The sequence below is a fragment of the Eleutherodactylus coqui genome, chromosome 9 (genome assembly GCF_035609145.1).
Source record: "Eleutherodactylus coqui strain aEleCoq1 chromosome 9, aEleCoq1.hap1, whole genome shotgun sequence".
Taxonomy (NCBI): Eukaryota; Metazoa; Chordata; class Amphibia; order Anura; family Eleutherodactylidae; genus Eleutherodactylus; species Eleutherodactylus coqui.
The window spans coordinates 73,004,190-73,019,473 of NC_089845.1; the positions used below are offsets into that span (position 1 = coordinate 73,004,190).

Sequence of the window (15,284 nt, forward strand, 5' to 3'; positions counted from 1 at the left end):
GCCCATAAAACCCTAATTAGCAGAGTTTTGACCACTAGTCTTCCACACCTATTGCATTAGTCAAGGCAGGTTTCTCTTTCCAATAAAATGAACTGGGGATACCAAGTTAGAAATCATTTTTATCTCAAAATGTAATAAAAAATATCTATGTAGCAGATATTTTCAGTTTTTTTCCTGTCTGCCCAAATATGCCTATGAGTTCTAATCACAGGGGATTAATTTGGCATTGCTGAGGCTTTACACCAACTCAGAGGCTTCACATTATATTTTTCTTCTACATACAGTGACATCTTCTATATAAATACACTTGGGAAACCCGGGGCCTACGAGTTACTAGCACCAAGAACCAGCCCGACAACAGAATCAGCCGTGTCAAGTATCTGCTCTTGGTGCGCCACTTTAAAAACTCTCAGACAGCTTGTCCAGGTGCCAAGACATCAAAATACTTCTGCTGCCAAATTCCTAAGAGACGCAAGACACAGGATCGCTTTTAAATCTATAATCCAATGCCAGCATTAGTCACCACAAGTGTTTTCCAAGTTAATCAGCAGCCAAAGTTGCTGTTATGGGAACTAACAGGAGCCACCTCACTTCCTTCAAAAGCAAGAATATACCCAAAAGTACAAAAATCTGAAAGAAAGCAAGAAGCACAACCAGATGTAAGGGTGCCTTTACACCTGCCACGGGGGGTTCCGTTTTCCTGCTCTATTTGGGAAGCATTAAAAGGGGAAACTCCTTTCCGCATGGGTCTGTCTTGTGATTGTTCAGCGCTTTTCGGTTCTGACACCACTGACTACAATAGGGTCCATTCGGTTTCCACTCAGCTTCCTGCCGTTTTACTGGAAGAAAAGGTGCTGCATGCAGTACTTTGTGATGGAACAGGTGGCATTAGTGTCAAATATATCTTACCAGTAAAGATGAGCGAGTACCAAAATGCTCGGGTGCTCATTATTCGAGTCGAGCTTTTCCTAATATTCGAGAGCTCTATTCGAGTAATGAACTCCATTGAAGTCAATGGGAGACTCGAGCATTTTTGTATTGGACCCGCCGGGTGTCCGGGTCGGTCTCGGTCTCACCCTCTCTCTCTGCCACATACTGCTGTGGACATGTGCACGCTGGCATGTCACAGCAGGAAGTGATAATGCGGTAAGGGGTCAAAACGGGGAATGGGGGGGGGGGGGTTTGAACTCGGCGTGGTACTTGCTCGAGTAACGAGCGCCATAGAGTACGCTAATACTCGAACGAGCATGCTCGCTCAACTCTACTTAGCAGTATTTCAAAATGTTAGTCATAAGAATATCAGGACATGATCTGGTTCTTGAAACTTGTAAAATTTACCGTATTTGGGGAGGGGAAAAAAAGAAAGAAAATATCAGAATCTTACCTTCTGTCCAAAAACAAACTGAGAAAATATTCATAATTATTAGGATGCAGCTAATAGGGTCATAATATGCCAGGCTGGTTAATTATTGAAATCAATGAGAACCGTGCCTGCAGTTACCAGCCCCGGCCAGTACACAAAAGTTAGCCCGGAGGCTTCCACTCCGACCTCTGTGTTATGGCGACACCAACAGCATGCGCCCACACAGCTGATCGGTCAGGGTCCCAAGTAGCAGACCCTGGCCGGTCAACTATTGATGACCGATCCTGATCATAGGTTATCAATAGTCTTTCACTGGAAACCACAAGCACCCATCTAATGCCAGTGGTTCCACTGAAATGAATGGTGTGGTGGTGGGCATGTGTGATCCCTGCTGCCTCACTTCAAGATACCCATTCTCAGGAACGATGGGGATCCCAGGAGTCAGACTGAAGTTAATTCCCTATCCTGTGAATAATTTTCTATCATGGCACAACCTCTTTTTCAGTAAAATGCAGTAAATTAAACCCCTGGTCAGACGTCTCACAGGGAGAAAACTTTGAGTTAGGAGATTCCAAACAAGTTTTTAGTCATAACTGAATAAGAACAGTAGGAAACTATCCCATAACTTCTCAGAATCCTGCCCCCAACTATTAGATAAGGCAACATTTGTACTAAGTGAGGTCAGCGGTTCAGTTATGGACGGTTTACATCAAATGATTTCTCGATTAAACGAGCCAACGTTGGAGTTCGCTCAGCAGCCGGCTTACACAGGCGGATACATCGTTGGCTCGTTCAAGTGAGAAATCGTTTTGTCATTTACAGTCACTGTTTAAGTGAATTAGAGGGACTGAACAAGCGCTATTTAAACCGAACGGTAACCGAAAGGGCCGATGGCGATTTAAGGATATCAAGGGTGAAGAAAAAAAAAATTTTTTTAAAAAACAAAAAAAAAAAAAACTGTGTCCAGCTAGTTCCGCCTATTATGTTACAATATATTGATCAGCAGTGGTCCACCTCTTGGGACCCCCAGCAATCAGCTGATCTCCAAACCTGCTGATTTCAATGGGAACTATGCTTTCTATTACACTTTTAAGGCTTTTTAATGCAGTCATTGAAGCCAAAACAAGGTTTGGCTTCTAAAGATTAAGCATAAAAAGGAAAAGTATTGTAATCCACTCTTGTGTTTTGGTTTGAAAAACTGGCTAAAAAAACCCTGATCAAAACCTGCACATATACAGGCAGCCTAATGTGGCCGGAGTTAATGACATTAACGAGACACAGGCTTCTTAGCTAGTGAAGAGGCTAATAAAGTCAATGTAGCACAGGCCCCCGGAGCTGTAAAGGGTTTAATAACACACAGGCACAGGCTGGTGCACATTGAACAATTACATAATGGCACGGGCTGAGCACACAGACAGCTTGCTGTTTGCTCCCAGAACAGATATTTGCCTTTTAAGTCAAGTACAAAAATCAATTCAACAACAATAGAATGAAGTGAAGGCACAGTGTGCGACACCGCTCCCACCTAATTGTTCAGAAATAGCAGCGCCAATCATACGACTCCCGCAAGATCATCCTCAAGGCATCAGCTAGTGTACCAACAGTGCCGTTCCTTAAAATTACCGCTACAAAATTGAGAAAATTACACTGACCAGAAGTAATATAGCAGCTAATTAAAAGCAAAAAAAAAAAAACAAAAAAAAAAAAAAACACAACACTTGCAGGGAGGTTATACAGCAGTGGAAGGAAAAGCAGAACTATTGTCTATAACAACCAATCTTGCTTTTCTTTTCCCCCAAAAAAAGTCTCCGAAAAATGAACTTTACTCTTAGGACCCCCTCACATGGGCAATCGCGATATTGCCGCGAGAAAAGTTGCGACAAAATCGCATATGCGTTCGTTCATGTGAAGTCAGAGTCAGCCATGCTTTTTCTTGGAAAACATTGCGCATCGCTGCTGTCCGTGACTTTCTCACGCGATCGACAGTAGAAGTTTCTAATGTTAACACCACATGAAGATAGCAAGTTCCTGCGTTGCGATAAGACGAAGGCTCTATAGGCAAACGTGCGATTTAAAAAAAAAAAAAAAAAAAAAACAAATCGCAGAAAGATAAGGCAGGCAGTGATTTCTGAATCTCACATAATCACATGAAAGAAAACATAGCGGATGTGAATGAAACCATTGAGAAGTATGGTTTTCAGAATTCTGCGTTTTCACTTCCATCCTGCGATTTTATTGCCCGTGTGAAAATGGCCTGACTGACCACCAAGCGCAACTTACTTTTCCATACGTTGCTTTTAATAGATTTACTCCAACATTACATGGCATTAATATGGCTGTAAAAAGACCTGTTCATGAAGTGCAACCAAAAGTGGTGGGGAAAAAAAAATGCAATCAAAAGGTACTGTGCCAGATATGAATGCTTCTTCTGAAGGCCATAAACCCACTATTTTTGGTCCCCACATACTTCCCATAGTACGGTCACAGGTATATTTTCCAATACCTACCACAGTATGCTAAGCAACTATGGATGAAACGTCACCATGGTCGGCAGCAACAAGATGATGGAGTCACATGATGTGGATGCAACATGTCTTCACCTCAAGTGCGAACCTTAGGGTGGCCAATGGCCATACGGTTAGATCCAGATTGAATGAACCCACCCATTTGAGCGGGACTGGATGATCATTTCATACATTTAGCAGCCTCCCAAGCTCTCCGACAGCAGGCGAGGATCGGGCCGTTGCGCTTCAACAATCTGATCCTTTCGTTCTTGGGAGCTAGGACTACCTGCCCTGTGAGGAGACAATCACTCAGCCGATCGTGTACGGAGAAGTCAGGAGAGGGTAGTTGGTTGACAGCCAACTGCTATCAAAAACATACGTCTCCCTTCTGAGTGGACAACTTGGCAGTTTTGTATGGGTTGTTCAGATTAATCCAACGCCCTCAAAAAAAGGGTAGCGTCATCATTTTTTGTTAAAATACTCAAAACTGAACTACAAAGTCAACGAGAGATGAATTAATGCTTTTAGGTCTTTACAATTTTATTTTTGAAATTTTTTCGAACCTACGCATATATTTTTTTACTACACAAAATTTACAGCTGGACTTCAAACAAGCCGGTTGGCACTAAATGCTGTTTAGACTATGATCTACAAGTATGTGCACGGGGAGTTAGATCCCAGACGCCAAGTTTACATTGAGCCTCATTTGTCAAGACAAACGCACAAACAACTGTGTCTAGCCCAATTTGTAAATCGTAATCACCTATATACTGCATTGTACCACAGAACATGACCCCATGAGCAAAGACAGCTGAAACAATAGCTATGCAGAATTCCACTCACCTCAATGGAGTTCGCAGAAGAACCACGGCATGCAGTTCAGTGGTCTTCAATTGCATACATTTGCGCAGAAAATCTGCATACGTTAATGCTGTGTAGACTCTATGGATTCCTTACTTCAAATATCCTTGTCTTCATGACATTCCTTGAATCGTCATTCTAAGGCCACTCTCACAGGGGCTTTTCATAGCGTTTTAGAGGGCATTTGAAGCGCTTTACTAAGCCTCTATTGATTTCAATGGGGCTTCTCAGACGAGCGTTTTAATCAAACTCTGCCCGTTCTATTTTAGTGTAATTCAGCACTTATTAACGCACCGCTTCAGCAATGTTTTTTTTTGTTATTTTTATACAGACGCTTGTGTGAGACCAGCCTAAGACCCCAATGATTGAACTCAGGAGTAACCAACCCTTCATTTCTTGATATCGGCAGGGTATATGGAGTCTGGGGCTTTCTTTATCACAAAAACCAGAGAGAAACATTTTACAACATTATCCAAATGTGATCATGTATCAATTTTTTGCTCTAAGAAACCTATCGCACAAAGCCATAATACACCCATGTGATAAATGGTCCATCAGACCCATGACGATCATTAACAAAATCAGTACTCATTTAGGAGGGTCTTCACACGGACATTTCCTAGCTGTATGGGGGATGAACGATTACTAGTATGATTTTATCCCCAAACATTCATTGCCAGCAGAGCAATCCGTGATTAAGAGGGGAGATGTGCTGCCCGCAACAATTATTCTTGTGGCTACATAAAACATAATCAGCCAGTAAATGAGCGTCTACTCGTTTGTTGGTTGATCGCTGGTCTATTTACACGGGGCAGAGGCGAGCGCTCGTACGAACATTTGGCCCGGGTAAAAGGGCCTTAAATCCTGAAGAAGGGTAAAGCAACTTAGATTTCATATCGTCTAAATATTTTTTAAAAGTTAACTAAAAATGTCTCACATATTTCATATCCGGGGTCTTCATTTATGTGTGTTGCAGGATGAGCTGGGAAGGACTATAAAAGCCAAGTTCTAAAGATATATGTAAGCAGCAAACTCTGCCAGGATCAAAAGAACCAACGCAGAAAGAGCCAGGAGCAGCGCTCTCTAAAATACCAAACTTTATTAACATTAAACAAAAAGAGAAAAAAAATCCCACTATACCAGGAGATATTAAACTGATATGTATACATACAAATGCCACAAGTAAATATCAGTCAAATGTAGCAACTGGTAGAAAACATACAAAAATAATCACTTCTATTCAGTTAATATAAAATATACTCAAATGAAGACAAGTTATTCCTACTATATAAATATCAAAACCATCTGCTGTGAACCATGCCAAGCCAATGTCTATAGTGAATCCTAAATAAGCAAAGGTTCAGACTGCAATACAATGCAGAAAGATAGTAATGTACAAGAATTACATATTGCCCAATTGCTTGCCAATCCCCGACACACGTTTCGTATTACTTCAAAATGAGAAGCTTGAGGGAGGGATATAGTCTCCAATAGAAGGAATCATGACCAATAAGGTTAAAAAACACTATAGGATTGCCTTCTCTAATGTGGACTCTATGGTGGCGTGTATTATCAAGCCGTCACGTTGAAGGGCAACCACTAGATTAAGGCCCTGTCTACAGCAGTGAATCACGCTGGCCGATGCTTCCCATAGCATTGCTATGGAAAGCGCCGATACCTGTTCACGAGCGAAGTATCATTGCAATTCTCCGCTCACGGCGGGCAAGTCGCAGCATGCTGCTAATTGCCCCGACTCTCCGCGGTCAGCCTATCTATTATATAGGGCTGACCGTCGGAGACTCGGCGGCGGCTCCTGCTCCCGGGTGGGAGCTTCGCCGCGTGATACCGCATCGCCCATGGACAGCTGGCCTAAGTAAACTGAAAATACCCAAAAGCAACTAGTGCTCATGCGCAAAGCCCCAGTACCGTATTATTAGCCTAGCAAGTAATATAAGAATAAATAGAAAAACAATGGCACACATATCCATTGCATGAACCCTCTTGCTGAAAAGGGATTCCCCATCGGCAACTGAAGAACACCGTGTTGGTAGATTAGTAGTACGCAGCATACTCCGCTTACTGAGCACTTATGTAGGAGATAAATTGGGAGTATTGATTGTTCTCCTGTGTTTCACAGTTGAAGGTCCGGCTCTAAAAATGCAAAGGGAGTTTAAACAAGGATCCACTTGTTTTAAGTGGCAAATCGCAGAATAGTAAGGAAGTAATGAAGAATTAAGGATTTATTTTTAAAAAAATGAAAATATGGTAGAAGACTTCATTGGAGAGTTATCTGAACAGAACTATGGTTCCACCTGTTTGGAGGGTTCAGATATGTCCCAGTTTTAATTTGGACAATGAAGACTGAAAAAAAAAAGTCAATAAAGTTTTGAGTAGGTGTTCATTACAGTTTATGCAGGTTACTGTGGAATTTAATGATAAGCAATCAGTGGATTGGGAAAAAAAAAAAAAAAACTTAAGTAATCACCCAATTCGGAGAATGGATGGCAGAGTGAGGTTTTTGAGCCATGGGGAAAAAAAGTTCTGTGGAACTAAAATAAAGAAGTTGCGGCATAATGCTGGCAATCATGAATTAAAAAACTGATACAAATGGCAACGTAGGGTATATGGAACTGGTTTACAGTCTAGATAATATCTTGGAATTGGTTCTAGATCAGAAGAGATCAGTGGGAACCATGAATGCCTGTGGCAGCATAACTTCAATTTACATTGCTGCTGCACAGAAACCAGGCAGCAGGAAGGTACATTTAAAGTGGGCAGTTGCAAAGGATAAAAGCTGGCGTTTCTCTGTGGTTGCCAGCCCTATGGCTTCCTTAAAGGTTCTGAAAAATATGCTATAAAGACTCATGCAACTTTTTCAAATTTGGTTTAACGTTCTCCTCCTAAATCAGTTCTCTTATTGGAGGCTCCACAAAGATGCCCTCTTATCTTCACAATCAATCATCTCCGGGAACATTTGTCACTTTAGATAATAATCAGGCAGAATATTCTTCTATCCTAAGGCCAATGAGGTTTGCTTTCCTACTCTGCTATGTTATATGTAATATCTTAGAGGGTTTAACCCCTTAATGACACAGCCCTTTCTTTCCCGCCCCCCCCCCCCCCTTTTAAAAAATTGTAAATCCTTTATTTATCCATCGACGTCGCTGTACGAGGGCTTGTTTTTTGCTGGCCGTGTTGTATTTTTCAATGGTGCTATTTAATGTGCCATATAATGTACTGAAAAACTTTAAAAATTCCAAGTGGAGTAAAATAAATAAAAATTTAAAAAAAAACTAAAGTTTCCACCGTTTTTCAGTGCGTCTTGTTTCTACGGCGCACAAACTGCAACAAAAACGACCTGATAACTTTATTCTATGGGTCAGTATGATTACTACGATACCAAACTCGTATAGCTTTTGTTTGGATGTACTAATTCTATTTTTTTTCAAAGACATAAATTTTTTTAAATTGTTTTCTGCCGCCACCCAGTGAACAAGACTGTCTTGTAGGGGTCCTCCACGCTTAGACTAACTTTACAGTTATACGTTTATTTAGTTTGCAGTATATATACACGTCACAAAAGGTTAAAAATGTTAGTAATTGTTCTCAAATTGAGATTAAAAGGGATATTTCAACCACCGACATTCATATCAAAAGAATAGGGATTGAATTGTCTTAGGCATACACAATAGTGGCAATAGTCAGAAGAACACTTCATTATTGTACGCCAGACCTTAAAGGCTTCATTTCCATGTAGCAATCCAGAGCAGTGATAGGCACAAAGTCTTAGCATCCTCGTCCCCTTGGGATTGGTTACCGCCGATTCATTAAACACAAAGGACAACTTATGAAACACCTCGTGAACAAACTCAGTCAAGGTCGTGTCTAGAGCAGAACTGACTGCGCTTTACGCCTCTTACACACGGGCGATAGCGATTTGGAAGTGAGGGGGGGGGGGAAATCGCGTCGTTGTCGCTGCTATGTGCTTGCGATTTTCTCACAAACATTTTAACCGCATGTATTCCCGATTTTTCGTGTGATTTTGTAGCTTGAGGGAATTTATTATCAGGCAGGTGTGAAGTGAACGGTCTCTGAGCCAGCGCACTCGCAATTCTCCTTTAAGTCCCCCACCTGTGTAGCTTTTACCTTTGGGTGTCCGTGTGGAGTCTTCCCCAGTGCGAGAGCGGCTTTCAGCGCAGCACATTGACTCATGTGGGAAACGCTGGCCCATTGGCTCCTTGACATATCCTCAAGATGGCTGCTGTAACTCCTCACAGTTCTTGCTTTACTCACCAGAACCTTCCCCCACGCTGCAGCGAAATCACCTGTTTCTTCTGAGAGGCTCAAAAAACCCACCCTGGAGAATTTGCATAGATCCCCATAGCAGGCAGAGTTTTCTCACATAGCATAGCATGCGTGTCACTAGTGGCGGCTATGCAATGCTAGAAAAGCACAGACTCCATTGGGAAACAGACTACAAAAATCGAAACCAGTGGCAGTATAGAGCATGCCGTGATTTTGTTATCTCATCACATGTGTGGAAGAACCCTTAGGAAAGCATGGGCTCTACAAACATGCGATTTCTCAGTCTCAGGGCGCGTTCAGATGATCGTATATCGGCTGAGTTTTCACGTCCGGGAACTTAGCTCCGCCCCGTTCTGCCTCCTCCCATTGCAAATAGTGGCAAGGGGTGGAGAGGGGGTGTAGAGGAAGCGGGAGCTCAGTGCACCGCTCCTGGCTCTTCCAGCCCCCCTCCCCCCCCTGCTGATATACGGTCATCTGAATGCACCCTAAATGCGAGAAGAATCGCACGAGGACATCACCCGTGCGGAAGAGGCCTTAAAGGGGTTGTGTTATGATGAAATACACTAAGTAAAATAAAACACTTTCTGAAAAACATGCAGTGTCCAAATACTTTTGTCCATATGGTGTATTACATTCCCATTTCTTATAAACGGAATTAAAGGGGAGGGTGGGGGGGACAAAACATCAATTCTGTGTATAGATATTGGCCTCACACACTTATAGCGCCCCCTGTTGGTTTTTAATTCCCTCTCAAAACATAATGTGCCAGTGGGCAAAAAAGCCCAGCAGCTCGGTTCTATCATCTAAATATATGTTCTCAAGTTTGTGGAAAAGCTATGAAATTCTCCGCAATTGGAGATTCCACAGCTAAATTTGGAGGCACTTCCGCATCAAAAACAGTGACATTTTTCCATTCTAACTCTAGGAGGCACAGACTGATGCTGGTATCATAGGGTCTGGCTTTGCTTTTAATTCCCAGTCCTTGTTACAAGGCTCGTATAAAGAGTCTAACTTTGGCTTGAAGCAATGCTGCCTCCCAATAGGTGGCGCTGTGGACGCATTATTCCATCTCCCTTATTTGCATATCATGGACATGACACCTATAGCATCTGGTGGCAAACAAAAGCTGATCAATTTTTTCTTCTCCGATCATCTCAACACTTTCAGCTCTAACGGCCAGGCTGTAATCCCGTAGCCACAACAGCCTTACCCCCCATAATGGAGATATATTAGAGTGCTTATGCCAAGGACTGAACTTGGCAGATGACAGAAATCAGTGGAAAGACGTACCTATCAAGAGCCGCACGCCGGAGGACCATGCCAGTAGTAATGCACTCCTAGCGGGACCCATCCACATTGTACCGCCATAGCCGGTAACACAGCGGCTACTGTATAATTCATCACAATTGTGGTTTTCACTTGTGTTCTCGCTTTTAATGGCATTGACCAATGACTTTTAAAGTGTAGATCTGCCACTTAGCACAATAAATCTAATCAGCCTGTGTGTGGTCTACACTTTAATTACAGTCCGTAAGCGAATTACCGTTCTGCTGCATAAACCAGATGTCCGGCATACGTTTATGTTCATTCTTTGTAAAATTGTCAAGGGTCTTTGCTAGACGAGCTTTCACTTTCCTGCAGCGAGCATCCTTGTTGGAGAACAAGGACTATTACAGAAAGCCGTGCGCTATGAGGAGACCGTCATGGAGATGGGCTAGAAAGAGTTTTAAAACATTCTGGGATTTTTTTTCCTCAAGTTTTACTTCTCGACCCAGAAACACAGGAAATACAACTTTTACAACTAACTTTTTCCAAATTTTTTTATACCGATATTGTTATAAGCGGCCATTTGTGGGATGAGTTATGGGATTTTTGTGGCATTTTGTGGTACATAAAAACTTACTATTCATTTTAATTATGGAAGGAATGCATAAGAAGAAATAGGTCACATGTTGATGCTGTTGACCGATCATATGTATGTTAGCTTTATAGCATATATCCTCCAGACTATGATCCGCTCAGCAGAACACATTTCCATAAATGGGGTGAGGCTTGTAAGATGTATATATGGCGCACTACCAAGGAGCCTTTTCGTGTGATGCAACAGAGAGGAAGGCTCCATAGGGAAATATGGGCTACAAAACCTCACAAGTTGCGTTCATATCGCCGGACCCGCGAGGTTTTTGACTCCCAATGTCACATGCTACAAAACATTGCAAATGTGAAGGAACCCATAGGAAAGCATGGGCTTTACATGCATCCGATTTGTAGCATTGTAGGAACGCGAAAAAAAAATCCAGCGACTGTCGCTCGTGTGAACAAGGCGTAACCCGTGGGCACCATGTTCTAGAGCAGCAGAACCTGAGCAAATTGATATATTTGTAAGAAAAGATTCAGGAAAATACTAATTTATTTATTTAAACTTCTGCAAATTCCTGGCTCAAAAGAGTCCAAAAAGAGGTCACAAGCCATGATTGGCAGTCTTCCTTCAATGAGTGCATACAAAGACGGCTGTCAATCACCGAGTAGGACCGCCTCCTGGACTCCTAAGCCCAAAATCAGGGTTAGATAAATTACCAGTTCTACTGAATGGTTTCCCACAAATATGTATCTCATCTCAGCCTGCACAGAGCCACTTCCACATCACATGACCAGCGGTGGCGACTGATAGCAGTTGCCGGTGTGCACTGCACTCTGGGTACTGCAGCGCACAGTTTCTGGAGACGAGAGGAGCGCAACGTAGGCTGAAATCGGCTGTGGATCCGCAGCGGATAGCGTCAAACATCCGCAATGGTGTGGTTGATTCAGTCGGGTATACCGATGCTGCAGCATTTTTCGCTATGGGTGAATATCATCTTTTTGTTTTTTCACTTAACATTGAAAAGTTCACACTGGGCAAAAAAATTCTGATATTGATTTTGCCAAAAATCTAAGACAAATCTGTAAGGAAAGAGTCATTCAGCAGATTTGTAAGTTGCCTTGGGTGTTCACCGGGGCTCTAGAGTCGGAGTCAAAGTCCTATCTTTATGGAGGTGGTAGTAATATACCAATTCCAGCTTTAAAAAAAAAATAAAAAAAACAGCTTTTTTTTGGCTATTATAAATCTGGTATTTTTATTCCATGCAGAATCTCCTTTCATAGAACCTCAGGAACGTTTTATGTTCCGAAATCATATTCCAATATATGATAATGTTCCATGTAAACAGCTGGATTACTTTACCACAATAGTGATAATTATGGACGGCGCACATCACATGTCCCGTTATTGGGCGAAACGCACATGAAAGTAGGACAAAGTGCTTTTTCAAACTCTGGAGGGGATCACAAGTGACAACAAATGAGAGCACCGGCATTGGCTGCGGCAGCTATTGTGGATGGCTCAGGTTGACAGCAGCCTCTAAAGATGTCAGCCAGGAGACCGGAGCCAGCGGCGGGGGACGGATGGGGGAGCAGTATCAGCTGTTTTGTTATTACACCCCTTAGGCTGCCCCTCATAACTCATACAGCCCCTTTCATTAAACATTTTGCACCATTTGTGTTCTGCAGTTTCTGCATATCACTGTATATGGATACCGCAGTCTCATCTGTCAGTGAAGCTGGTTGAACCATTTTGTTATCTTCTTCTCCTAAATTTTGTTAGCCAATTTATGACCACAAAGTTATGTTTTTGTTGCAGCCAGAAGTTAGCGGATATAAAGTGCAGAAGAGAAGAAGGACTGACAACTCGGCATGCGTCTCGCCTCACCAAGGGACCTACTGCGGCGTCTCTATACAGTGATATGTAGAAGCTGCAGAAGACAAAATGTGCAATATTTTGAATTAAACCCCATTGCAAAATTAATTGTTCGCCCAAAATACATGCAATTAAGCAGAGATACGCCCTTACTATGGCCACTCACACATGCCGCTTTGTACCACGAATACCACCATTGCTTTAAGAAGGGGCCCCCGTAGACCTGCGCTCGAACGCGGCATTTCTAAATCTGTGGTTTGAGTGCTGTCTGTTCTATTTTAGTTTAATACTAGAGATGAGCGAACGTACTCGTTTCGAGTAATTACTCGATCGAGCGCCGCGATTTTCGAGTACTTCCGTACTCGGGTGAAACGATTCGGGGGGCGGCGTGGCGGAGCAGGGGGGAGCAGCGGGGAACAGGGGGGAGCCCTCTCTCTCTCCCTCTCCCCCCCCACTCCCCGCTGCAACCCCCCACTCACCCACGGCGCCCCCCGAATCTTTTTACCCGAGTACGGAAGTACTCGAAAATCGCGGCGCTCAGGCGAAAAAGGGGCGTGGCCGAGTAGGTTCGCTCATCTCTATTTAATACCCCTCATCACCCATCTCAATCATGGGGAGCATTAAAAGGCGCTGTTAAACGCCACGACATCGTTCAAAAAATGACCCTTGAAGTCGCAGTAAAATGCTGCGGTTTCTGGCGGCATTTAATTGAACACAAGGGTGACAGCAGCCTTATGGCATCCACAGCCGTCGCATTGCGGGGAGTCGGGCTCCAGGGGCCACAATTGGGCCAATTTATCACACAAGCAAAAGCAGAAAAGCTGCATCATCATAGGGGGAAAAAAAGTTTTTAGGGCTCCTTAGGATGAGCCAATCGTTTGAACGAGTGACGTCACGGCTGGCGCGTTCGCTCTCACGCTGCCCATTTATACAGGCAGATACGTAGTTAAAAAAGGGGTGCGACAAAATCTAACAATGCTCAAAATTACATTTACACCAATTTTTTGTACATCACGGAGGCGGCGCGCTGAAGTGCGTGTAGAACACGCCGAGTACTGTGCAGCATGGCTAGAATGCCACGCTACAGGCGAAGCATCTCACCCGCTTGGGACACCATTGATAAATAAGCTCTAGAAGTAGTTGCTGGTTTTACGTAAGACATCACATAAACCAAATGCACAAAGAGTTAAAAAATAAACAATTTAGTCCTGCGACATTTTTTACAAACTTGCAAATTCAGTGATTACACATTTTTTTCCAAATACGTACAATCCGTACAGAAAATCTCCAGCCAGTGGCAGCGCCATCATAGTCGCCCAGCTGACCGGCAGGACAGCAAACTTCCTCGCAGCGACGCTGCTAACATATTTATATCCAGTCTCAGAGTAAGAAGCTAGGAGGGTGATAAATGCCTAGGCTGGTGATGGGCAGCCTGGTACCCAGCATGGGAAGGCTATAGGGAGGTGGGCACGTGCAGGCACACCCCTCCACAATGCCCACATACTTTCCTGAACTCCTGCCTGCTGCAGGATGCCACCAGCTGGCACCTCACATTAGCATGCTGGTTGCCCCACAGATGTGACTGGCATGGCACGGCAGATGTGGCGCTGCCAGCACACAGCATTAAACTTGGGCCTCTGTGACTTTTCTGCCAGCAGCAGCAGTCGCCCCCTCGCCCCCCGGAGCCGCTGCAGCCCCCGGCCCCCCGCACACCGCTGCAGCGGCTCCCGTGCAGGAGATGGCAGGCTTACCTCCCCCTGCAGTGTCTGGTCTGGGAGCCGCACTCTCCTCCTGCCGCTGTCTGCAGCCAGTCTAGCTCTCTGACAGCCGGAGAGAGGAGACAAGTTCTAGAGGGAGGTGTGAGGGGGAAGGGAAAGGCTTCCTGCCCAGCCCTGCCCGCCGCAACTACAGGCTACACTGACACCTGCTGGCTGGATGTGGGAATGCAGCGCTGCCATCACTTCCACTAGTCTCACCCCTGAGAAGTCCTAGAGGGCAGAACAGCTGGCACCCTACAGAGGAGGGAAACCTTTCCTCCTCATCCCAGAGACTCTACAGACTCCTTCACACGAACGTGTTGTTGCAGCGTATGCAATCTGTCATAGGCCCCCATGCTGTCCATCACACATACTGTGCGAAATACGCACGCAATAAAGGTCGCAGTATGGCACATATTACGCATGCATACACGCCAAGATAGCACATGGCAATTGACGGCCCTCAGTAAGTACGCAATGTCATTGTGTACATGTTGTGTGACTGTCACTTGCGGGCGGCACGCAGCGAACGACGCTCGTGTGCAACCAGCCTAAGGCTACCTGCACACGACAGGATTTGCATTGCGGGATCCTGAGCGGGCGTCCGTCTCCCGGTTCCGCAGCAAATACCTTCCATAGCATGCTATGGAAAAGCGCTTTTTACTGCACACAAGCGGAAGTCAATGGAAGACAGATGACCCACGCGCTTCCGCAATTGACATTGTGGAAAGGTCATGGATTCCGCATCATCGCTAGGTGAT

At 44.1% G+C, this 15,284-nt stretch overlaps 1 protein-coding gene across 1 annotated transcript in view; it reads right to left on the reverse strand.

Moving 5' to 3' along the window:
• LDLRAD4 (low density lipoprotein receptor class A domain containing 4) overlaps positions 1–14,587 on the reverse strand; it is a 188,329-nt gene extending 173,742 nt beyond the window's left edge. The window contains exon 1 of the mRNA XM_066579510.1: positions 14,518–14,587. The gene's annotated coding sequence lies outside the window, so the exon portion shown is untranslated. The remainder of the gene's footprint in view (positions 1–14,517) is intronic.
• Between the last annotated feature and the right edge of the window lie 697 nt (positions 14,588–15,284).